This window comes from Erinaceus europaeus, chromosome 2 (assembly GCF_950295315.1).
Source record: "Erinaceus europaeus chromosome 2, mEriEur2.1, whole genome shotgun sequence".
Classification (NCBI taxonomy): Eukaryota; Metazoa; Chordata; class Mammalia; order Eulipotyphla; family Erinaceidae; genus Erinaceus; species Erinaceus europaeus.
In genome coordinates, this window is record NC_080163.1 from 108,705,539 (window position 1) to 108,729,657 (window position 24,119).

At 43.4% G+C, this 24,119-nt stretch overlaps 1 protein-coding gene across 3 annotated transcripts in view; it reads right to left on the reverse strand.

Moving 5' to 3' along the window:
* SCARA5 (scavenger receptor class A member 5) overlaps positions 1 to 24,119 on the reverse strand; it is a 134,990-nt gene that overhangs the window by 5,928 nt on the left and 104,943 nt on the right. The window lies entirely within an intron of this gene.

Here is a 24,119-nt window from a genome sequence, read left to right on the forward strand (position 1 = left end):
GCACTACCACCTGGCCCTGACTATTTTTTTTAAAGTGAAATTTTAGATTCACACAAAATTACGAGGAGCATACAGAGATTTCTCAAAGACTGGCTCCAGTCTCTACATACAGGTACACAGCTCCCCCTGCCCCAGTATCAAAACCTCCATCACATGGGACATTTGTCACCATAAATAAACCCACACTGACACATCATTATCGCCCAAAATCCACAGTTGACATTTGGGTAGTTTCACTGTCCCCAAATCCTCTGTGCTCTATCTGTGCCTCTGTCCTCTCCTTAAACTCTGAGAACCACTATTTTTGTTTTTAATTATTATTTTTTTTAAAATATTTATTTTTATAGAAACAGAGAAATTGAGTGGGGGAGGAAACAGGGAGGAAGAAGAAGAGAGACACCAGCAGCACCTCTCCAACACTTGGGAAGTTCTCTCCCTCCCACCACCCCCACCTCCCACAAGGGGGAGCAAGGGCTTGAATCTGGGTCTTTACATAAGGTAATACAGGTGCTTTACCAGGTATGTCACTATCCCATCCCACTACTAATCTTTTAGCTGTTCCCATAGTTTTGCCTTTTTTCCCTAGAATGTCCTCAGGACATTCTGTGTTGGAATGTTGGAATCACACAGTAAGTAACTTTTCCAGACTGACTTCTTTGATGATGTGTACGTCAGTTCACTTCATGTCTAAATGCTCATTTGCTTCTTTGCACTGAGTAGTAAGTATCTCATCGACTGGGAGTAACACAGTGTATTTCTCCACTACTGACTAAAGGGCATCTGGTTGTTTCCAAGTTTTGACAGTTATGAGGAAAACTTTATTAAAAACTCAGGTGCAAAAGCTTAGCAAACTTAGTAACAAAAAAGCAAATGACCCCATCCAAAAATGGGCAGAGGATATGAACAAAACATTAACTACAGAAGAGATCCAAAAGGCTAACAAACACATGAAAAATTGCTCCAGGTCACTGATTGTCAGAGAAATGTAAAGAAAGACAACACTGAGATACCACCTCACCCTCTGTGAGAATTGCATACATCAAAAAGGACAGCAGCCACAAATGCTGGAGAGGCTGTAGGGACAGAGGAACCCTGCTACACTGCTGGTGGGAATGTAAATTGGTCCAGCCTCTGTGGAGAGCAGTCTGGAGAACTCTCACTAAGCTAGACATGGACCTTCCATATGACCCAGTAATTCCTTTCCTGGGGTTATACCCCAAGGACTCCATAACACCTAACCAAAAATATATGTGTACATCTACGTTCATAGTAGCACAATTCATAATAGCTAAAACCTGGAAGCAACCCAGGTGCCCAACAACAGGTGGGTGGCTGAGAAAGCTGTGGTATATATACACAATGGAATACTATGCAGCTATTAAGAACAATGAATCCACCTTCTGTGACCCATCTTGGATGGAGCTAGAAGGAACTATGTTAAGTGAGCTATGTCAGAAAGATAAAGATGGGTATGGAGTATGGGATGATCCCACTCATAAACAGAAGCTGAGAAAGAAGAATGGAAAGGGAAACTCAAAGCAGGATTTGACTGAGTTTGGATTAGGGCACCAAAGTAAAAATATTTGGGTTGAGGGTGAGGGAAGAAGTTCAGCTTTACTGGGAGGAAGGGGGAGGGGGAGGGGTGGGATGCAACACAGTCTTTTGGTAGTGGGAATGGTGTTTATGTACATGCCTATTAACTTGTAGTCATATAAATCACTAATTAATATGAGAGGGGGGAAATTGATTGAATGTCTCAAACTTTTTAATGCACAGACCATAGGCTGAGTCTTTGAAATGTTGACTCTCTTAAAAGCTTATACCAGGGAGACCAGAGGCAACCGGTGGCATTACTCTATAAGACATAGCTATATACAAATAATGTCATAGAACATAAATTATGGTGATATTGTGTATGATACAGAAAATCCTAACAATGGGATTTTCAAAGTTAACCCAAATGCTAAATAATTTGATTACAGCAATAACTATCTATTGCTTTCTTAAACCCTAAGATAGCAGGAACCTCCCGCTTCCTCTTTAGAGCCCATCTTTCCCCCAGTCCTAGAAATTTTAGGGTGGGGCTTACTTTCCTGCATACTTCTCTCAAGTCATACCAAATAATATTGCTTCTGCTGATCCCAACCTAATTAACACAAAGAGTACCACCTCAGCATGCTTCACTTCAGACTGTGTCCAGAGACATCAGGCATGGAATGTCAACCCTTCAGCTTCATTACTCAGGTGAGACCTTTCCTTTCATAGGATTCTCTAATTCCATTCCAGGAGGTTCACTTCCTAAGAAAGTCCTAAAACCTAGATATAGACCAGGTCCCATGAGATAGAGCATATGTTCACATGTATCCATAATTTAGGGCAAAATATATACCTGAAAGCAAAAATACACAATAGTCTGCAGTGAGTCAGTATATGCAGCAAGCAAGTAGAAAGACCTAAAAATACACCATAAAGTTCCTAATGAAATAGTATCTACTTAGACTTAGATAACCTTCTGACCTACTTCCTATTATACTTCCCTCACTCACTCCAAAGCTAACTTTATCAAAGTAAGGACTGCAAAAGCTGAATAAGGGCAAGAGACTGGCATACTTTACCGATGACTCTTTAGTCACTATCAGACCACCCCATCAGCTGGGGCCCTAGTTGGGGAATCCTGAGATCCCCAAAAAGACATGACAGGCCTAGACTTTGAATAAATCCCTCTCTCCATTGTTACTGGTCATCTCTATCAGGAACAACACAATAGTGAGCTCCCATAGGACCTTGCCCGCAACATGGATCAACAATGGCAGAGAATGTTCCATCCTCCGAAGGGAGGCTGGAAAACATACTCTATGTTCCACCTGAGGAAGATGAGTTTTGAAATTGTGTTGGTCATATTGGTTTGCTCCCCTTCCCCCCGACCTCTGAGAAAAATTGGTTTGGCCCTGCCATGTCTGCTGCCCTGCTCCCAGCGGCCGAGCAGCGTTGTGGTGGCAGACAGAGACAGACTCAGGGACACACAGCTGGGCTGAGAAGCTGCAGTTTAATCTTTATTCACAAACGGGCAAATCACCACACCATGTGCTTCCCCATGTTTTTCCTTCCGCTGCTGCTGCTGGGACTCTGCACGTCCTTAGCATACGGGGTGGGGAGAAAACGGGGCGCAAAATTAGCAAGGACCAAACCATTTCTCTCAGAGGTAGAGGGAAGGGGCCAAACCAACATGAAGAGTACCAACAAAATTGGGGCAACTTGCAACGTCTGACTCATGACCACAGAATGTGAGTTCAGATGTATAAGGATACAGAGGTCACATAGCTGAATATGGGCCCCAGATCACATCAAATCAATGGGGTTTATAGTCAACAATATTTATACACCTTTCCCATATTTGGGAGCTACTCTCTTTTCTGATCCAGTTTTCTGGTCCTTTTTCCAGCCATGACATCATCTCCCCAGACAATAACTTAGATCCACCTGCATATCAGATGTCAGGCTCAGGGAAAAAAAAAAAAAACTAGTATAGTAATGGGCCCTTTGGAATAACTGAAGTAGGCCTATTAACTATCTACAAAGTGGAGACCCCCCCCCCCCAACTCTTCATATGAACCATTCCAGACTTTAGGTTCATGATTAGTCAACAATTTGTTTGGCTTTGTATGCTAACTCTCTTTTCAGCCACCAGGTTCTAGATGCTAGCAGGATGCTGACCAGAATTCCCTGGGCAGATAACCCTACCAATGTGTCCCGGAGCCCCATTTTCCCAGAGTCCTGCCCCACTAGGGAAAGAGAGAGACATGCTGGGAGTATGAATTGACCTGTCAGTACCCAAGTTCAGCGGGGAAGCAACTACAGAAGCCAGACCTTCCACTTTCTGTACCCCATAAAGACCCTGGGTCCATACTCCCAGAGGGATAAAGAATAGGAAAGCTATCAGGGGATGGGATGGGATATAGAGTTCTGGTGGTGGGAATTGTGTGGAGTTGTACCCTTCTTTTGTCACTGTTGCCTTTTTATAAAAAAAAAAAAAACTCAGGTGCAGGGTTTTCTGTGGACATATTTCCTACTCTTTGTGTAAAGATCAACTAGGTATGATCCTTTGATTTCTCTCTATCTTGTAAGACTTGGTGAGAAGTATGCCTTCCAGGGAGGAAGGTAAAGGAGGAATAGATTAAACCAAGGGGTCACCAAAACTTTGAGGACTGGTGGGACTGCTGTAAGTTCAGTAGGTTAGAGGCCACTCTATTTCTGAGTCTGTAATTCCTGTCCACTTTTGCACTGAGGCTGTGAGCACAAAGGTGCTTGAAACTAGGTATTGTGTTTTGTATGTGTCTTACATGGTTCAGAGGTAAATATATATGTATGTAGCCTGGTAACTGAGAGTGATGGAATTAATAATCTATATGTTTCCTTAAGAGATCCAAGGGAAGAAAATCAAAGTTTTTTTTCCCCCCTGCATAGCCAGAAGTCATCTAGACATGTGAAGCAGAGGTGGGGACACTGTATTATGACATTGTGACAAAGTGTAGAAAAACATTTATATGACATTCCAAAGAAATAATAATAAAAAAACCAGCTTGAGTTCTACTCCCAATAATTGCTTAACCCTTGAACTCCCCCCACCCCTTGCTATGTGGACTGGTGAGATCCCAAGTCTAATAACTCTGACTTGGCATAAATTCCCTAGAGGAAGTGGAAGAATTAATAAGTCCACATCTGTGCCACATGAGAAATGAAAGGAGTCAGAACTAGCCACGTGTTTGTTATGAGTTCTCCTGGACTGGGAAAACTCCAGAACATTCTGCACAGAGTAACAGAGATGTTAAAAGCTTTGATAAGCTCCTCAAAACATTTAGTGCCATTTCCTCTGCCTCCTTTTCTGATCATTCTCCCTATATGCATTTACTGGAAGCATGAGCCAAAGTCAGACTGTTAAGAAGGGATGAAAAGGGCCAGGAGGTAGCATAATGGTTATAAAAGGAAACTTTCATGTCTGAGGCTCCACAAGTCCAGGTACAATCTCCGAATTCCAGGCACCACTATAAACCAGAGCTAAGCAGTGCTCTGGAAAAACAAATGATAATAAAAGAGAACTGAAGAGTCTTAAGTGACACAGAAATCCTGGAGGAGACAGACATGTAGAGAAGCTGGAAGAAGCCAGGCTGAAGACAGAGACACTCCACTGGGAGCAGTAATGACAAACAAATCTGGAGGCAGCAGCAGCGAAAGAGGCCTGGCCCCTGGCTGAGGGCCTGGCACTGAGCAGACTAATTGAGACTGAGACATTAGATTTGATGGCCTCTGTCAGCACTCCTTTGTGGCAGCTGTAGGTCACATTTAGCTTAAAGACCTCCAACAGAACCTCATGGGGAGTCAGAAGTAGAGCAGGAGGATGGGGGTGGGTTCCAGGGCAGGTCAGAGTTCAGTAGCTCAGATCCTAAAGTAACAGGAGAGGCTGGCAGCTGAGTGGGCAGCCAGGGCTGATATTCAGGTTGCCCCATGTCCTCCCTGCTCTGGCTACTCTCAGCTTTCTCTATTCACTTCTTTGTTTAGCTAAATAAGATACCATCTGTCAGATGCCTGGTCCTGTCCTGGGAGTTATGGATACATCCATGATCAAGTCTCTTGCAGAGGTCACATAAGCTCCTAAGCTGAATATGGGCCCCAGATCAGATCAAATCAATGGGGTTTACAGTCAACAATATTTATACACCTTTCCCATATTTGGGAGCTACTCTTTTCCCTGATCCAGCTTTCTGGTCCTTTTTCCAGCCATGACATCATCTCCCCAGACAATAACTACCTGCATATCAGATGTCAGGCTCAGAGGAAAAAAACACTAATATAGTCATTGGCCCTTTGGAATATAACTAAAATAGGACTACTAACTATCTACAAATTGGAGACCCCCAAATCTTCATCTACAATATTCCAGCCTTTAGGTTCATGATTGGTCAACATTTTGTTTGGCTTTATATGTTAACTCTTCTTTCAGCCACCAGGTTCCAGATGCTACCATGAGGCCAAACGGATTTCCCTGGGCAGATGACCCCACCAATGTGTCCTGGAACCCCACTTCCCCAGAACCCTGCCCTACCAGGGAAAGAGAGAGACAGGCTGGGAGTATGGATCAACCTGTCAATGCCCATGTTCAGCGGGGAAGCAAGTACAGAAGCCAAACCTTCCACCTTCTGCAGCCCATAATGTTCTCTGGCCCATGCTCCCAGAGGGATAAAGAATAGGAAAACTATCAGGGAAGGGGATGGGCTAAGGAGTTCTGGGGGTGGGAATTGTGTGGAGTTGTACCCCACTTATCCTATGGCTTTCGTCAAAGTTTCCTTTTTATAAATAAATAAATCACATAAAAAATTACCTTGGGTGGTGACCTGAATGAGCTGACAGAGAACATGGACTCTCTTACCTCAGAAAAACCCCTCTGTGTACATTCTGGACTAAGCTTTTTTTAAAAAATTTTTTATTTCCCTTTTAAAGCTCAGTTTAGTTAATCAAAGCACTGCCAAGTCTGCTACATATGTAAGCATAATAGACTGGAAGAATAGCTCCTCATAAATTTCCTCACCTGAATCTTCAATCTCATCTCATATCTACATCTGTGAGAGCATTAGTACATTCAATGATTTACTTCAGTAGATCTGAAATTCAGCTAGTTTGAAATTCAGCTTCTGTCAGTAATTTCCCATAGCACTTGATATAAAACATAAACTCTCTGCTAAGAAAAAAAAAAAAAAAGCTCAGTTTAGATATTGCTTCTTCCCAAAGACCTCCCCTGGTCCCTCCTTGCATGACTGTGGTCCCATCTGTAGACATAGTTAGAACTTCATATAACTGCCTATGTATTTAGCATTCATTCTCAGGTCTGAGTATGGTTCCTTGAGATGTGCCAGCTGTGTGGAATGACAAACTCAGATAACACAGACCCAGGTGGGAAGGACCTAGCTGCACTGACACTGTTCTCTAGAGCCCGGGACTGCAGTGGGAGCCTAAATGGAGAATCAGCCATCAGGGTATCAGTGGCTCCCACACCCTCTATATCAAAGTATTTGCTGACAGATGACCTCCTTTGTTGGAATGGTCCTGATTCAGGATCCAGATTCAGACTATTGGTATAATGACTCATTTCAAATGAGAAAATAAGGAAGGGGTGCGGAGAGCGGGTGATGGTCGGGGACATGGGGCCATGTTACTTTATTTATTCCCTGCCCTCAGATAATTATGACGGGTACTAGAGGAACTCTGAAAGATGTCATTTTGAAATATTAGATCTCTCTGGAGACTTCAGTGTACATGGAAGTGATAAGAGAATATTTGCAAATGGAGCAACTTAAGAAAAAAAGGAAGCATGGCAGTCTTAACTATGGAACTCATAACATCAATGTCAAGGAAGTTTCTTTTCTGCGTCCAGCACTCTCCTGCACCAAGCAAGAACATGGTTCCCAGGGCTTCCTTCAGAACCCAGGACCATATGGAGTATGTTCCTTATCACTTGTCTCCAGATCCCCCATATTCAAGGATTCTCTCTTCAGTAGAAGGTGAAATCACCTGCCTATGAGGTTGGCAGATTCTGCATGTTGCAAAAGAATCAAAATTATTCTGGGGCCTGGGACTTGCACGCATGTAGCCCCAAGTTCGATGCCTGTGTCCACATGTGCTAGAGTTAAGAAGTACTCTGGCCTTTCTCTTTCAGTTCATTAAAAATAAGTAAATAAAAAGAATCAATATAATACTCAGAACCACATGATCTCCCCCTGGATCATTAAAACCATAGCATATCTCCTCTAGCTCCATCTTGTAGAATAAATATGGCTGAAGCTATGATTTTTGCATCCCTCACCACCCTCTGACAAAAGCTCCACTCTGTGGATACCTCTAGAGGCTGATCTGAGTTTGATGCAAAGGGCCTTCATTCAGGGGTTATCCAAAGTTCAGTTTCCTGAACAGGATCTGTGGCCTTCTTTGCCCTGAAGAGTCACAGGGAAGCCATTGGCAATCCTTTCCCAGGCCCAAGTCACCAGTGATGCTACCTCGTGGGACACACATTGGAACAAATCATCAAATAGTTCCAATGGCACCTCCCCCTCCCCCACCCCACCACAACCATCTGGAGATGGATGTCATGACTTGTGAAGTAGTTTGGGTTTCTGTGGGTAGAGGGTTTACACTCTGCTTTTTTTCCCAGCAGTCTGTGCCCCAGGACAGAGTTTTCTCACCAAGCAACCAGCCACCACTTGGAAACACTCTTCCCCACAGCTGTGTCAGCCTCCACATAATCAGATGCAGAGTCCAAGAGGCGGCCTCAGCCTGTTTTGTGAGCCTCTTCCCCAGCCCCACTCTCCAGCACTCTTCTTCCTCAGATGCCCACATGGAGTGGGAAAGACAGAGAAGGAGAACACCATAGCACGGCTCCACTATTCATGGAGCACCATATGATGCCAGGGGCACAAACCTAAGTACTCACACACAGTTCAATGTGTACTCTATGCAGTAAATTACCTCCCTAACTCTATTTTTTTTAATGTATCTTTAAAACAAACAAACGGGTCGGGCGGTGGTGCAGTGGGTTAAGCGCATGTGGCGCAAAGCGCAGGGACCAGCGTAAGGATCCCGGTTCGAGCCCCCGGCTCCCCACCTGCAGGGGAGTCGCTTCTCAGGCGGTGAAGCAGGTCTGCAGGTGTCTGTCTTTCTCTCCCTCTCTCTGTCTTCCCCTCCTCTCTCCATTTCTCTCTGTCCTATCCAACAATGAACGACATCAACAATAGCAATAATAACCACAGCAAGGCTACAACAACAAGGGCAACAAAAAGGGGAAAAAATGGCCTCCAGGAGCAGTGGATTCATGGTGCAGGCACCGAGCCCAGCAATAACCCTGGAGGAAAAAAAAATTATATGAGAGGAAGGGACCCAAACATCACATAGCTATCTATGAGCTTTTACTTTTTTGTTTGTTTGTTTTAAAGCTTTTGTGTTTTTATGCAGTGCTGGGATTAAACCTAGGGTCTCATGCATGAAAGTCTTGTGCTGTGGTCACTGAACCACCTCCCTGGTCAAGGCTAAGGGAATTTGGAAGGAGGAAACCATGATCATGATCAGCTCTCTGGCACGGCAATAGTTGAGAGTGGATAGAGGTTGGTTCTAGACTCAGAATCAGGGGTGGAATACTGGCTGCACCAACTGGCCAGATAGTACTTTTTCTATGCCTCCCTCTCTTCTTGAAACAAGTACAATGGTGGTAGCTGCAGCCATATCATATATCAAAGACATAGCCCCTCACTGTGATGCTCAGCCCTGATTGGTTAGCTTCTTGCCTACCAATTGGAGGGTCAGCCTCTAGGGGTCCTCCTGTACCCCTGAGCCTTGCTTTGGTAGGAATGGCTTAAACAGGGTAGCAGGGATCAAGCCAAGGATTACTTGTGTCCTCAAAATCCTCTTTGCAAAACAGCCCTGCTGGTTAGGTGAGGAATACCCCTTCCCCCATTAATCTCCTCCTAACTTCTCTCCCAAGGGACCAGTCCTTGGCACCGTTGTCACTAAGGCAGAAATTAAGCTCTGCCCCACTAGGGAAAGAGAGAGACAGGCTGGGAATATGGATCGACTTGTCAATGCCCATGTTCAGCAGGGAAGCAATTACAGAAGTCAGACCTCCCACCTTCTGCACCCCATAATGATCCTGGGTCTATGCTCCCAGAGGGATAAAGAATAGGAAAGCTTCTGTTCTTCCTGGTCTAGGCTTTTGAGAGAGTCAACATATCAAAACACTCAGCTAATGTATTAAAAAGACTCGTTATGTGCTTTAAAAAGTTTGAGCATACAATCAATTTTCCCCTCATACTAATTAAATAATGATTTATATGACTACAAGTTAATAGGAGTGTACATAAGCGCCATTCCCACTACCAAATGACTGTGTTCCAGCCCATATACCTCCCCACACTTGTCCCAGGAAGCCAAACATCCACCCTCACCCTCACCCCAGGGTTTTTACTTTGGTGCCCTACTCCAATTCAGTCAAATCCTGCTTTTAGTTTCCCTTTCTGTTCTTCTTCAAATAATGTCAAAGGACATAAATTATGGTGATGTTGTATATGATACAGCAAATCCCAACAAAGGGATTTTTCAAAGTTAACCCAGTTGCCAAATAATGTGATTATAGCAATAACTATCTATTGTCTTCTTAACCCTAAGATAGCAGGAACCTCCTACTTTCTCTATAGAGCCTATATTTCCCCCAGTCCTGGAACCTCTAGGGTGGGGCTCACTTTCCTGCATGCTTCTCTCAATTCATACCAAGTAATATTACATCTGCTGATCCCAACCTAATTAACACAATGAGTACCACCTCAGTATGCTCCACTTCAGACTGTGTCCAGAGACATCAGGCATGTAATGTCAACTCTTCAGCCTCATTATTCGGGTGAGACCTTTCCTATCATAGTATTCTCTAATTCCATTCCAGGTGGTCCACTGTCTAACAAAGTCCCAAAACCTAGATATAGACCAGATCCCGTGAGATAGAGCATATGTTCACATGTATCCACAATTTAGGGCAAAATATATACCTGAAAGCAAAAGTACACAATAGTCTGTAGTGAGTCAGTATAAAGTTCCTAATGAAATATTATCTAATTAGACTTAGATACCCTCCTCACCTACTTCCTATTACAGTTCTTTCACTCACTCCAAAGCTAACCTTATCAAAACAAGGACTATAAAAACTGAATAAGGGCAAGAGACTGGCATACTTTAATGATGACTCTTTAGTCACTATCAGGCCATTCCATCAGCTGGGTCCTTTTCGGAGAGTCCTGAGATTCCCGAACAGACCTGATGGATGGGCCTAGACCTTGAATAAATCACTCTTGCCTTGTTACTGGTCATCTCTATCAGGAACAACAAAATAGACCCCTTTGTGGGCCCCCCATAGGACCTTGCCTTCAACTTGGATCAATAATGGTAGAGAATGTTCCATCCTCTGAAGAGAGGCTGGACAACATAGTCTATGCTACACCTGAGGAAGATGGGTAGATATTGGGGCAGCTTGGAATGTTCTTACTCATGACCACAGAATGTGAGCTCAGATCTATAGGGATGCAGAGGTCACACAGGCTCCTAAGCTGAATATGGTTCCCAGACAACATCAAATAGATAGGGTTTACAGTCAACAATATTTATATACCTTTCCCATTTTAGGGAGCTACTCTCTTCCCTGATCCAGCTTTCTGGTCCTTCTGCCAGCCATGACATTATCTCCCCAGACAATAACTTGGATCCATCTGCAAATCAGATTTCAGGCTCAGGGGGGAAAAAACTAGTATAGGCACAGGCCCTTTGGAATATAACTAAAATATGCCTACTAGCTATCGACAAAATGGAGACCCCCCCCAACTCTTCATCTGCACTATTCCATGATTTGTCAATAATTTGTTTGGCTTTGTATGTTAACTCTGTTTTCAGCCACCAGGTTCCAGATGCTAGCAGGATGCTGACCAGAATTCCCTAGGTAGACAACCTCACCAATGTGTTTTTGTCGGTCTGGCTTCATGAGAGGAGACAGACGACCCAGGACTCATGGCTGGGTTGTACGCAGTATCTCTTTATTCATGCAGGACGCAGCACAATCTAAGCCAAGCTAAGCTAAACCTAACACTACAACTTCAACTTACTAAAATGAACAATGTTGTCCTTACATACTTTTCAAGTAGGGTGTAAACAAGATGTGACATAGAGAGGGTGGAGCGAAAAGTGACTGGTGGGTGTGACAAGGAGAGGGGGCAGAGCAGGTGAGAATTCTACCACTGAACCACCAATGCCCTGGAGGGAAGGTGGTGCTTTATGTAAATGTAAAAGTAATTTATGTAAATAGACCGCAGCTTTGAATGGGATCAAATTAATCTCATACAGACATACTGGTGTTTGGTTAAGCAGAAGCCAGGGAGAGCTGGCATACTACCCAACATGTTTTAGAGCTCCACTTCCCCAGAGCCCCACCCTACCAGGTGGGAAAGAGGCAGGCTAGGAGTATGGATCAACCTGTCAACGCCCCTGTTCAGCGGGAAGCAATTACAGAAGCCAGACTTTCCACCTTCTGCATCCCACAATGACCTTGGGTCCATATTCCCAGAGGGTTAAAGTATAGGAAAGCTGTCAGGGCAGGGGATGGGATACAGAGTTCTGGTGGTAGGAACTGTGTGAAGTTGTACCCCTCTTATCCTGTGGTTTTTTCAATGTTTCCTTTTAATAAACAATAATAAAAAAGAATAGGAAAGCTTTTAAGGGAGGGGATATGGAGTTCTGCTGGTAGAAATTGTGTGGAGTTGTAACCCTCTTATCCTTGTCAATATTTCCATTTTATAAATAAATTTAAAAAAATAGTCAGGTCAGGGGCTTCCGTGAAGACTGCCCCTGCTGTTAGTAACTTTCTGTTCATGATGGGAGTGGGATGTGACTTGCTGAGTGAGGCAGCTCTGGAATTGTTCTTGAATCTGGCTCCTGAGATGAAACCATTCTGGGGTTCCTAGCACAAGTCTTACAAATTGAATGTGGTGGATGGGGTGGGTAAAGGAGTTGCTTTGTCTGCCTTGTAAATATGTAGGTAAGTCAAATACCAAAAGCAGAAGCTCCCCACCTCCACACCCCTGCTCTGGATACTGGCACACCAGAGCTGGAAGACCGCATTCTCCTGCATCAAACACAGAAATCCTGCCCACACCTTTGCCCTACCTGACTGCTGCTCATCCTGCCTCTGTGGTTAGGGTTGGGGGAGTGTCACAGGGTCTTTGGGGATGTGCTCCAGAGATTGAGTGCCATCTGGTTCCATCCACTATATGCTGGCATCTCTGGTTGGCTCCAGTGCTGGTTCAGCTCACTATCACCTACCTTCTCTGACTTTGCCTTCTCTGTCTGTGGTTTTTGTGATTGTGACTAGGGAGTGAGAAGTAGAATTGTGTCTTTTTTCTCCAGTCTCTGGTACAAGTACAGGCCAGGGAATGGCTTTGTTATTATTGTGTGTTGGAGTACAGCCCATCTCAAACTGGTGGTCACTTTAGAAGCACTTACATCCTGCAGGGATTGTCCATACCTGCTGAGAACCACTCTTAAACCCAGCTGCAACAGGGCCAAGTTCTTAAATATTTATTTATTCCATTTTGTTGCCCTTGTTGTTTTATCATTTTAGTTATTGATGTCATTGTTGTTGGATAGGACAGAGAGAAATGGAGGGAGGAGGGGAAGACAGAGAGGGGGAAAGAAAGATAGACACCTGCAGACCTGCTTCACTGCTTGTGAAGCGACCCCCCTGCAGGTGGGGAGCTGGGGACTCGAACCAGGATCCTAATGCCAGTCCTTGCACTTTGTGCCACCTGCGCTTTATCCACTGTGCTACCGTCCAATTCCCTACAGGGCCAAGTTCTGAGTGCCATATAGGAGAGATTTGTCTCTCTTTACTTCTCTCTTTTCCCCTCTTCCATCCCCTTCCTTCCTTCCTTCCTTCCTTCCTTCCTTCCTTCCTTCCTCCCTTCCTTCCTTCCTACCAGGGTTACTGCTGGGACTCAGTACTTATGGGACTCATTATTTATAGTAGCCCCTTTTTTTCTTCTTCATAGTAGGTGAGAGACAGAAATAGAGAGGTAGAGAGAGAGGAAGAGAGAAGATGAGATATCACAGCATTGTTCCCTGCTCTTGAAGCTTCTTCCCCTGCAGGGTCTCCTATGTGGTGGCCTGGGACTTAAACTCAGTTCTCTCACATGGTACTCTATTGGATAAGTCACCTGCTAGCCTTCCCCACCCCCAGGAGAGAGTTCAAGTTAGAGTATATCATGAAGTTCTCCCAGTGTAGTCCATGGTGCTCCCATGTGGCACTGGGGCTCAAACCCAAGGACTTGAGTGCTCTACCAGTGAGCTATCTCCTGCCCCCAGAGCAAGATGTCTTTCAATAGTTCACAGGTAATGAAATACCCAGCAAGTACTGAGAAGTGCTGCTGGAGTGAACCAAGTCCCTTTTCTTAGTCTTCCTCATCTAGGGCCCAAGTCCCAGCTATACAACTTAGCAATTGTGGGGTCTTGTGAGTAAGGCAGAAAGATGTCACTTTCTCTGGGGGCGGTTCTCTGATCTGTGACTTCAATTCATGCTCCTCATATATTGTAACCAATCTGTATCTTAACTTCCTCCCTTCATTTATTTATTTAAAATATATTTTACTTTATTTATTATTGGATAGAGACAGAAATTGAAAGAGAGAGCAATAGACAGGGAAAGAGACAGAGAGACACCTGAAGCCCTGCTTCACCACGAGAGAGGCTTTCCCCTTGCCAGTGGGGACCAGGGACTTGAATCTGGGTCCTTTCACACTGTCATGTGTGTGCTTAACCAGGTGCACCACTGACTGGCCCCCACTCTCTCTTCATTTATAGGCAGATGTAACTACAGTCATTTGACCTTCAATAATTTGTCATTTGACCTTCAATAATTAAGTACCACACTTACTGCTCACACACAACACAGCCCCAGTTGTAGCTGGTATCAAGAAATATGATTAAGGCTGGAATAATAACACAGTAGCTTACACAACAGTCATGCCGGAGACACCATTGGTTCCAGGTTCAGTCCCTAGCATAACCATAAGCCAGAGCTGAACAGTATTCTAGAGAGACAGAGGGAGAAGGAGAGCAAAGGAAGACATATCTATATCTACATCTATATTTGTATCTGTATCTATATCGAGAGAGAGAGAGAGACAGAGAGAGGAGAGAGAGAGAGAGAGAGGGAGAGAGAGGTGTATGGGAAAAGAAAAGGAGTAGCCTGGGAAATGGCACAGTGGATAAACTGTTTGCATTCCAAATATGAAGTCCTGCATTTGATACCCAGCATTGCATGTACCAGAGTGATGTTTTAGTTCTCTCTCCTTACATTAATTAATACAGACAAATAAATCTGTGAAAAAGGGAAAAAAATCAATATGATGATGACTTCCCTTTCATCCTTTCTGAAACTCCTCCTCCTTCCTCTATAAAACACTGTGACTTTGTTTAACCAGGGAGAAAAGATTTGACAGACTTTGCCCTCCAGTTTTCACTTTGTCCAGTTCTCTTATTTCCTTTTCCCTTTCTTTTCTTCCCTTTTCTTTTCTTTTCTTTTCTTTATAGGACAGTGAGAAATTGAGAGGGGAAGGGGAGATAAACAGAGAGACACCTGCAGACCTGCTTCACCCTGCAGGTGGGGAGGAGGGCTTGAACCCAGGTCCTTATGCATGATATCATATGTGCTTAACCAGGTGTGCCACCACCTGACCCCTTTGTCCAGTTCTAAATTAGTCCCAAGTCTCTCTTACCAAACTATGGGGTTGTAATGTTTGACTCTAACTGAATCCAGTGTATAATGAGAACCATTACACTGCCTTTCCTGCCTCCAGGTCTCTGTGTCCTCTCCTTTGCATGCTCGTGAAAGCCACTGCCACTCAGCATCTTCCTAGCTCCCAATTCCAGCCCCTCTAGCAGGCTGACAGTCCAGTAGCTCCAGAGTTCAACAGTTTTCACCTCAAGAGTGAGTGAGCCATGAGTGTGGCACTCTAGGAACATAATTAGTCCCTGAAACTGCTTGACTGTGCATCAGAGAAACCCTAAAACAAAGTTCCCAACTTTGATTCTAGAGTAAAAGAGAGAAGAGAAACCCAGCCTAAACCTGATACACCGCTGCTCCCTTCTATTTGTTTCTCCTGCTTCCCTGGTCCCTGGCAAAGCAAAACAAATCGGAAGAAAGGAGGCCGTGAAGAAGTGAAATAAACACAGGGGGCTGGGAAAATAGGCTCTGATTTTCTGCAGCTGCAGAGCAGAGCTGTGGGGATAATTTGGACCAGCTGCCCATGAAGGAAGTTGAACTTTTCTCCTGTGAAGGGAGAATTCCCTATACCCTCAGCCAGCCAGCAGCACAGGGACTCTGAGCCCCACCTGCTTGAGACAGGGTGGGGGTGGTGGGCTCCCTCCTTCTCCAATGACACCTCTCTTTCTTGCCTGATATCCGAAGCAAATGAAGTCCGGATGGGAGGAATATGGAATTTTTGGCTATGCTCTCTGGAGGATTTTGCTTTTAAAATGTGGTCTGCTCTGTGGGTGTGCTTTCTAAAATACTATTTCCTCATGGTGACCTGCTCTTAATTCAATATGGCCCTTCTGCCTCTTCAAAGTGCGTTTGTAAGACAGTACTGCTTCATCCTGGAAGCCTTCCTCTGAAGAGGGGGGCATACTGTGCTCATTTTACAGATGAGGAAGCTAAGACTCGGAGAAGGAAGCAACTGTCATGGTCACCTGATAAAGTGGGCATATCAGGACCATAGCTGGGTCTACAGACTTGCCACCCAGGGAACCACTTCTCCTGTGTCTTTGAGTAGGGAGGGTCACCTGGGGTGTTCAGGACTTCGATGGGGAGGAGTTGCAGGATTAGTTGTTAAGGTCTGTTTTTTTTTTTTTTTTTAATTATTGAACACTAAGTTCACATCTCTATTAAATGATTCACAGTGATGCCTAGGTCACTTTTCTTAGTAATTATTGAATTGGAGTTGACATCAAGCATTGTGTAAACTTAAGATGTACAACTTATTTTGTCGACGTGGGTCTTGTTTGTGGTTTAGGTGTTTGAGGATGGAACCCAGAGCCTCCTATGTGAATTGTGTATATTCTACTACTGAGCTCCATTCCTGGCTTTTTTTAAGTGCTGATTTTTTTCCTTGATGACATCAACTCTCTTATGTATTCTTTGGAAATTGAGGGTTTGTCTCATTTGATTTTACCTCTCCAACACCCTGCTCATGGCTGCTCAACTCCTAGTAAACTTAAGGTGATTGTGTCACATCAAAGAAATAAAGAGCTTCCACTGCCCAGCTGGGGAACAAAAGCTCCCACAAATGCAGTGGGAGGTTGTGGCTTGTAGCTGGGTTTTTTAGGGTTTTGTTGGGCAGCCCCTGTGGAAAGGTGAGTCGTTTGTCTTGCTTATTGCTTTTGGACATCCCAAAGAGCAGTAATAGATCAGGGGGCATCAACAGGTAAGGAGTAGGAAGAAATGCTGGAACCAGATGTGGTAGAGCACACACTTTACCATGTATGAGGATCCAGGTTCAAACCCTATCATCATCTGGAACTACCATGGGCAGCACCAGGGAAAGATCCACAAATGATGGAACAGTGCTTAGTAAACTTCCTTCTCTCTCTCTCTGTGTGTGTGTGTGTATGTGTTTCTCTCTATTAGTCTCATCTGAAACTTGAAAAACAAATAAATGAAAAAGTAATCCCAAGAGCAGTGAGACCATGCAACCAAAAAAAAAAAAAATGCTGTGGAGCCAGGAGGAAGTCAATTAGTGCTCTCATGGTATCCCACATGCAGTCCTACCTCACACCCTCTCTCACTTCTGCACATCCTCTAGGTACAAAAAGTCTGTAACCTGCCTGAGTGCCTTCCTTCTTTCCACATCCTGGGAGACAGGAATTTCTACTGGTGCCATGTGGCCCACTCTCTAGCTCTCTGACCTTGTGCAAGTCTTGTAACCTCCTGGGATAATGGAAACATAATTAGAGAATTAAACTCAAAGTGCCTGAACTCAGTGACTGTGGCAGTTGATTCTCAATCAAAAGTATAATCCCTAAGGATCTTAGTGGGGGACAAGGACTTCAGAATAGGGCCCACACAGTGCCTGAAGTGAATGGACAACCTATAACCATGGCCCCCTCCTGCCACTGCATCCTCAAGACCTCCTGAAACATTCCCAGTGTTTGCCTTTCTTTTTCTTCTTTTTTTCCCCCCTCACAGCAGAATTTTATGAGAGCGCTTTACTAAAACGGGGCAGAAATCCAGCACTCATGGAAGTAAATTTATCTATATAACTAGTTCCAAGTCCACCCCAAGGGTGTTTTTCACTGTTCAAGGGCAGCCGAGTTCATCTGTGCCATGACTGCAAGAGCTGAGCCAGTTTTATCTCAAAGGCAAGGCAAGGGGCTTCCAGGATGCCTTCCACATGCATCCCCTCCCAACATAAGAGGACTGAACACAGTGTCATGGGGATTGAGAACAATTCCTAAGCTTGTTTGCACTGCTTTTTCAAATAAAAAGCTTCACCATTTCTGGTTTCAATGTACATCTTTACATTTTTTCATGCACAACCCACATCAAAGACCAACACTTCAATTCTTCTGTGGTTTGAGGCATTGTTTTGGTTGCAGATTCCTTGCTCACCTTCCAAGTGAGGTTTTTTAATTTTATTTATTTATTTTTTTATTACTTAAAGTGTTTCCTTGCAGGGAAAATTGTAGAAACCGCTTCATAATAGTGGAGGAGCTGTTTCCAGGCCCTACTTTTAGGAAGATGGGCACAGTGGCATCAACTTCATGTGGGTGGTAAGAGAAATAAAGTCATGGCAAGGAAGCTACAGACTCTCTAGCTCATTCATCATGAAATGAACTGAATCAGTGCTAAAGGGACAGACTGTAACCTCTGCTCATAAGCATGAAATAGACTAGACTAACAATTCAAAGAAGCAAACTTCCCAAGTCCCACTTTCCACACCTGACCTAACTCTTAACATAAATTCTCCCCATTTTTTTGTTTATTTTTTTCTAACTAGCCCAAAGCTGTTTTTCTGACTCATTCCTGTGAAATTGATTCCTGTTTTCACTTAGTTGTTCACAGTTGACACTTGAATAACAAGGGCTTGAGTTGTGTGGTTCCACTCTTTTTCTTTCTTTTTTAGAGACAGAGGGAGAGAGATCAAGTGAAAGAGACCAGAACACCAGAGTTTTCTTCAGTGTGGTGAGGGCCCAGCTTGACCCTGGGTTGACAAATCAGCATACTATCCAAGTGAGCTATTTTGAAAGGCTGCACATGTCCATTTTTCTGTGGATTTTTCCTCAATTAATTTTTTTTTGCCACCAAGGTTATTGCTAGAGTCCAGAGTCTGCATTTTTTTAAATAGAGGATGAGAGACAGAGAGGGAAACAAAAATAAGGAGAGATACCTGCAGTACTGTTCCACCACTCATGAAGGTCTCCCTGTCCTCTGCAAGTAGGGATTGGGGACTTGAACCTAAGTCCTTATTTATGGTAACTGGTTTCCTTTACTAGGTAAGCTACTACCCAGCCCCTCATGGAGTTTCTTTTTAGTCACTGGAACCTGTATACATATATTCAATAAACCTCAGATGATGGTTAGTTGAATGGTTAGTTGAAGCCAGAAGTGCTGAATTAGCAGAGAAACAATTACAGAAGCCAAACCTTCCACCTTCTGCATGCCATAATGATCCTGGGTCCATGCTGCCAGAGGGATAAAGAATAATAAAGCTTTCAAGGGAGGGGATGGGATACAGAGTTCTGGTGGTGGGAATTGTGTGGAATTGTACCCCTCTTTTTCTATGGTCTTGTCAATATTTCTATTTTATAAATAAATAAATAAATAAGAAGTGTTGAACTGGGAAACACAGTAGATGAGTGACTTGAGTGTAGCTTCTTTTGGTATCCCTGAGGGGGTTCCTAATACCAAAGGACAACTGAAGTTATGTCTTTTGGGCAGTCAAAAGTTGTACTCATATCTGAAAGCTACTCTCTGCCCTAACCCAGCTTTCTAGTCCTATTCTCAATTTTGCCACCATACTGTCATACAATACTTTTAGTCCACCTACATGTTAGCTATTAGGCATAGCCAAAAATCACTAAAGCCCCTTGGAACATACCTAAAATAGACTTTCTAGCTTCTTCCCATATGAAGACCTCTTGTTTCATCTGCTCGATTCCTACCTTTGGGGTCCTGTTTATTAAACAATTTTTCCTGCTTTATATCTTATTGCCTTTAAGCCAACAAGTTGCAGATGCTACCATAACACCTTCCTGTCTTCCTTCTGCACACAACCTCACTAATATGTCCAGGAACCTCACCTCTCCAGTGCTCTACCCCATTGGGGAAAGATAGAAACAGGCTGAGGGTATGGATTGGCCTGCCAATGTCCATGTTCAGTGGAGAAGCAATTACAGAAGCCAGACCTTCCACCTTCTGCACCTCATAAAGAATTTTGGTCTAGGGAGTCAGGCGGTAGCTCAGCGGGTTAAGCACATGTGGTGCAAAGCTCAAGGACCGGCGTAAGGATTTCAGTTCAAGCCCCTGGGTCCCCACCTGCAGGGGAGTCGCTTGACAAGCCATGAAGCAGGTCTGCAGGTGTCTATCCTTCTCTCTCCCTCTCTCTGTCTTCCCCTCCTCTCTCCATTGCTTTCTGTCCTTTCTAACAACGACAACATCAATAACAACAACAATAATAACTACAGCAACAATAATGACAAGGGCAACAAAAGGGAAAAAAAAAAAAGAATTTTGGTCTATACTTCCAGAGGGATAAAGAATAGGGAAGCTTTCAGTGGGGGCAGACATGGAAATCTAGTGGTGGGAACTGTATGGAATTGCAACCCTGTTATCTTACAATCTTGTTAATCATGATAAAATCACTAATAAAAATTTAAAAGAGTAATCATAGGGCTTGAGAGACAGCATAATACATAGGAAAAGGACTTTCATGCCTGAGATTCCAAGGTACCAGCTAGGTTCAATCCCTAGCGCCACTACAAACCAAAGCTAAGGAGTGCTCTCATCATTCTCCTATTAAAATAAATACAAATATTTTAAAAGTAATTTGAATCAAGGATTTATAAATTTTTATCTTCTTTACAACTAGAACATTTTTAAAAACAAAAACATTGGGAAAATGGCAAAGTGTGATTTTATTATATCCTCATTATTTAAGTGTGTTTCCTAAATTCCAGGCACCTTCATGCTTTCAAAGTCCAGAGACAATGATAGATAACCCAAGCTGGTCACAGAAAGGGTGACAGGGGGCTGGGAAAGACTGATTTGTGACCTGACTCTGCCCCACGTAAACTCTGTGGCTTTATCTCTTCCTTCAGCCTCTTCATTTTTTTAATAGGATGTAAATGGACTCCTTGACTAATCATTGTGCTAAGTATCTGAGCACAAACATATTTCTCATAGCAGCAAGTGCAAGTCTGTTAGTCATACTATATGTGTGGTTAATTTCTCTTACAAGAGCTATTTGTTTATATTATTCTTAAATTAAAAAAATATTGTTGGGTGGGGATAGATAGCATAATGGTTATGCAAAGACTCAAGGCTCCAAAGTCCCAGGTTCAATCCCCCACACCACCTTGAACCAGAGCTGAACAGTGCTCTGGTAAAAAAAAATAATAATAAATATATGTTTTTTCAAATTGAAAAGCTTCTGCACAGCCAAAGAAACTATCACACAAACAAAGAGACTCCTCACAGAATGGGAGAAGATCTTCACATGCCATACATCAGACAAGAGACTAATCACCAAAATATATAAAGAGCTCAGCAAACTTAGCACCAAAAAAGCAAATGACCCCATCCAAAAATGGGCAGAGGATATGAACAAGACATTCACTACAGAGGAGATCCAAAAGGCTAACAAACACATGAAAAATTGTTCCAGGTCACTGATTGTCAGAGAAATGCAAAGAAAGACAACATTGAGATACCACCTCACCCCTGTGAGAATGGCCTACATCAAAAAGGACAGCAGCAACAAATGCTGGAGAGGATGTGGGGACAGAGGAACCCTGTTACACTGCTGGTGGGAATGTAAGCTGGTCCAGCCTCTATGGAGAGCAGTCTGGAAAACTCTCACGAGGCTAGATATGGACCTTCCATATGACTCAGTAATTCCTCTCTTGGGGATATACCCCAAGGACTCCATAACACCCAACCAAAAAGATTATATGTATACCTACGTTCATAGCAGCACAATTCGTAATAGCTAAAACCTGGAAGCAACCCAGGTGCCCAACAACAGGTGATTGGCTGAGAAAGCTGTGGTATATATACACAATGGAATACTATGCAGCTATTAAGAACAATGAATACACCTTCTTTCTCTGACCCATCTTGGACAGTTAGAAGGAATTATGTTAAGTGAGCCAAGTCAGAAAGATAAAGATGAGTATGGGATGATCCCACTCATCAACAGAAGTTGAGAAAGAAGAACAGAAAGGGAAACTAAAAACAGGATTTGACTAGATCTGGAGTAGGGCACCAAAGTAAAAACCCTGGGGTGAGGGTGAGGGTGAGGGCTTCCTGGGGCGGTGGGGGGAGGTGGAGGTGTGGAGGGTGTGATGGGACACAGTCTTTTGGTGGTGGGAATGGTGTTTATGTACACTCCTATTAATTTTTAGTCATATAAATCTCTATTTAATTAATATGAGAGGGGAAAATTGATTGTCTCAAACATTTTAAAGCACAGACTGAGTCTTTTTAATACATAGGCTGAGTCTTTGATATGTTGATTCTCTCAAAAGCCTAGATAAGGGAGAACAGAAGCAACCGGTGGCACAGCTTTATACAGATACTGTCAAAGGACATAAATTATGGTAATGCTGGGTATTATACAGCAAATCCTAACAAAGGGATCTTTCAAAGTTAACCCAATTACCAAACGTTGTGATTATAACAATATCTATTGTCTTCTTAACCCTAAGTCCCCAGGAACCTCACATTTCCACTATAGAGTCTATATTTCCCCTAGTCCTGGAAACTTAGGGTGGGGTGCACTTTCCTGCATGCTTCTCTCAATTCATACCAAATAATATTGCATCCGCCGATCCAAACCTAATCAATGCAAGGAGTGCCACCTCAGCATGCTTCACTTCAGACTGTGTCCAGAGACTTCAGGTGTGGAATGACAACCCTTCAGCTTCATTACTTGGGTGAGACCTTTCCTTTCATAGTATTCTCTAATTCCATTCCAGGGGGTTCACTTCCTAACATAGTCCCAAAACTTACATATAGACCAGTCCCATGAGACAAAGCATATGTTCACCATGTATCCATAAACTAGGGCAAAATATATGCCTGAAAGCAAAAGTACACAATAGTCTGCAGTGAGTACTCCCCAACACTTCATCTGCACTATTTAAGCCTTTAGGTCCATGATTGTTCAACAGTTTGTTTGGCTTTGTATTTTAAGTCTCTTTTCAACCACCAGGTTCCAGATGCCAGCACGATGCTGACCAGACTTCCCTGGACAGATGACCTCATCAGTGTGTCCTGGAGCTCCACTTCCCCAGAGCCCCACCCTACTAGGGAAAGAGAGAGACAGGCTGGAAGTATGGATCAACCTGTCAACGCCCATGTTCATTGGGGAAGCAATTACAGAAGCCAGACCTTCCACCTTCTGCATCCCACAATGACCTTGGGTCCATACTCCCAGAGGGATAAAGAATAGGAAAGCTATCAGGGGAGGGTATGGGATACGGAGATCTGGTGGTGGGAATTGTGTGGAGTTGCACCCCTCTTGTCCTATGGTTCTGTTAATGTCTCCTTTTTAAAATATATATAGTCAGCCATTCAGATCTGGATTATTGCGGTGCCAGGGAATGAACCTGGGCTCTTCTGCATGCAAGTTCTGTGCTTAACCACTGAACCATTTTCCATAGTTTAAAACTTGTTTTTTGATATTGGAGGGTCAAAGGCAGGGCCTCATACATTCAAGCACATAATCTACCTCTAGCTTCATTCCCAGACCCTGATTCACTTTAAAATGTTATTTATTTATTTATTTATTTATTTATATTAGAGAGATAGCAAAGTAGATCTTAAGCATACGTAGCACCAGGGATCAAACTCAGGACTTCATACATGCAAGTCTTGTGCTCTACTACTGACTCACCTTCCTGGTCACCTGATTTATTTTTAAGTCAAACTGTGGCTAAGGTATTAAAATTGCAGAAAGAATTCAGGGAGGATATAGATACAATAAAGAAATACATTTGCTGCTTGGTGGTGGCACATGCAACTGAGTGCACATGTTACCATGTACAAAGACTTGGATTCAACCTGTACCAGGGAAGTGGTGAAGTAGTGTTGCAGGTTTCTCTCTCCCTATCTCCCCTTTCCCTCTCTATTTCTCTCTATCTTATCAAGTAAAAAGAAAGGAGAAAAGAAGGGAGGGGGAAAAGAATGATGCAGCAATAATGTTGGTGGCAATAAAAAAATAAAATAAATACATTTGTAGATAAGTGGTCTACTAGTTCTGTCTCTCCATGAG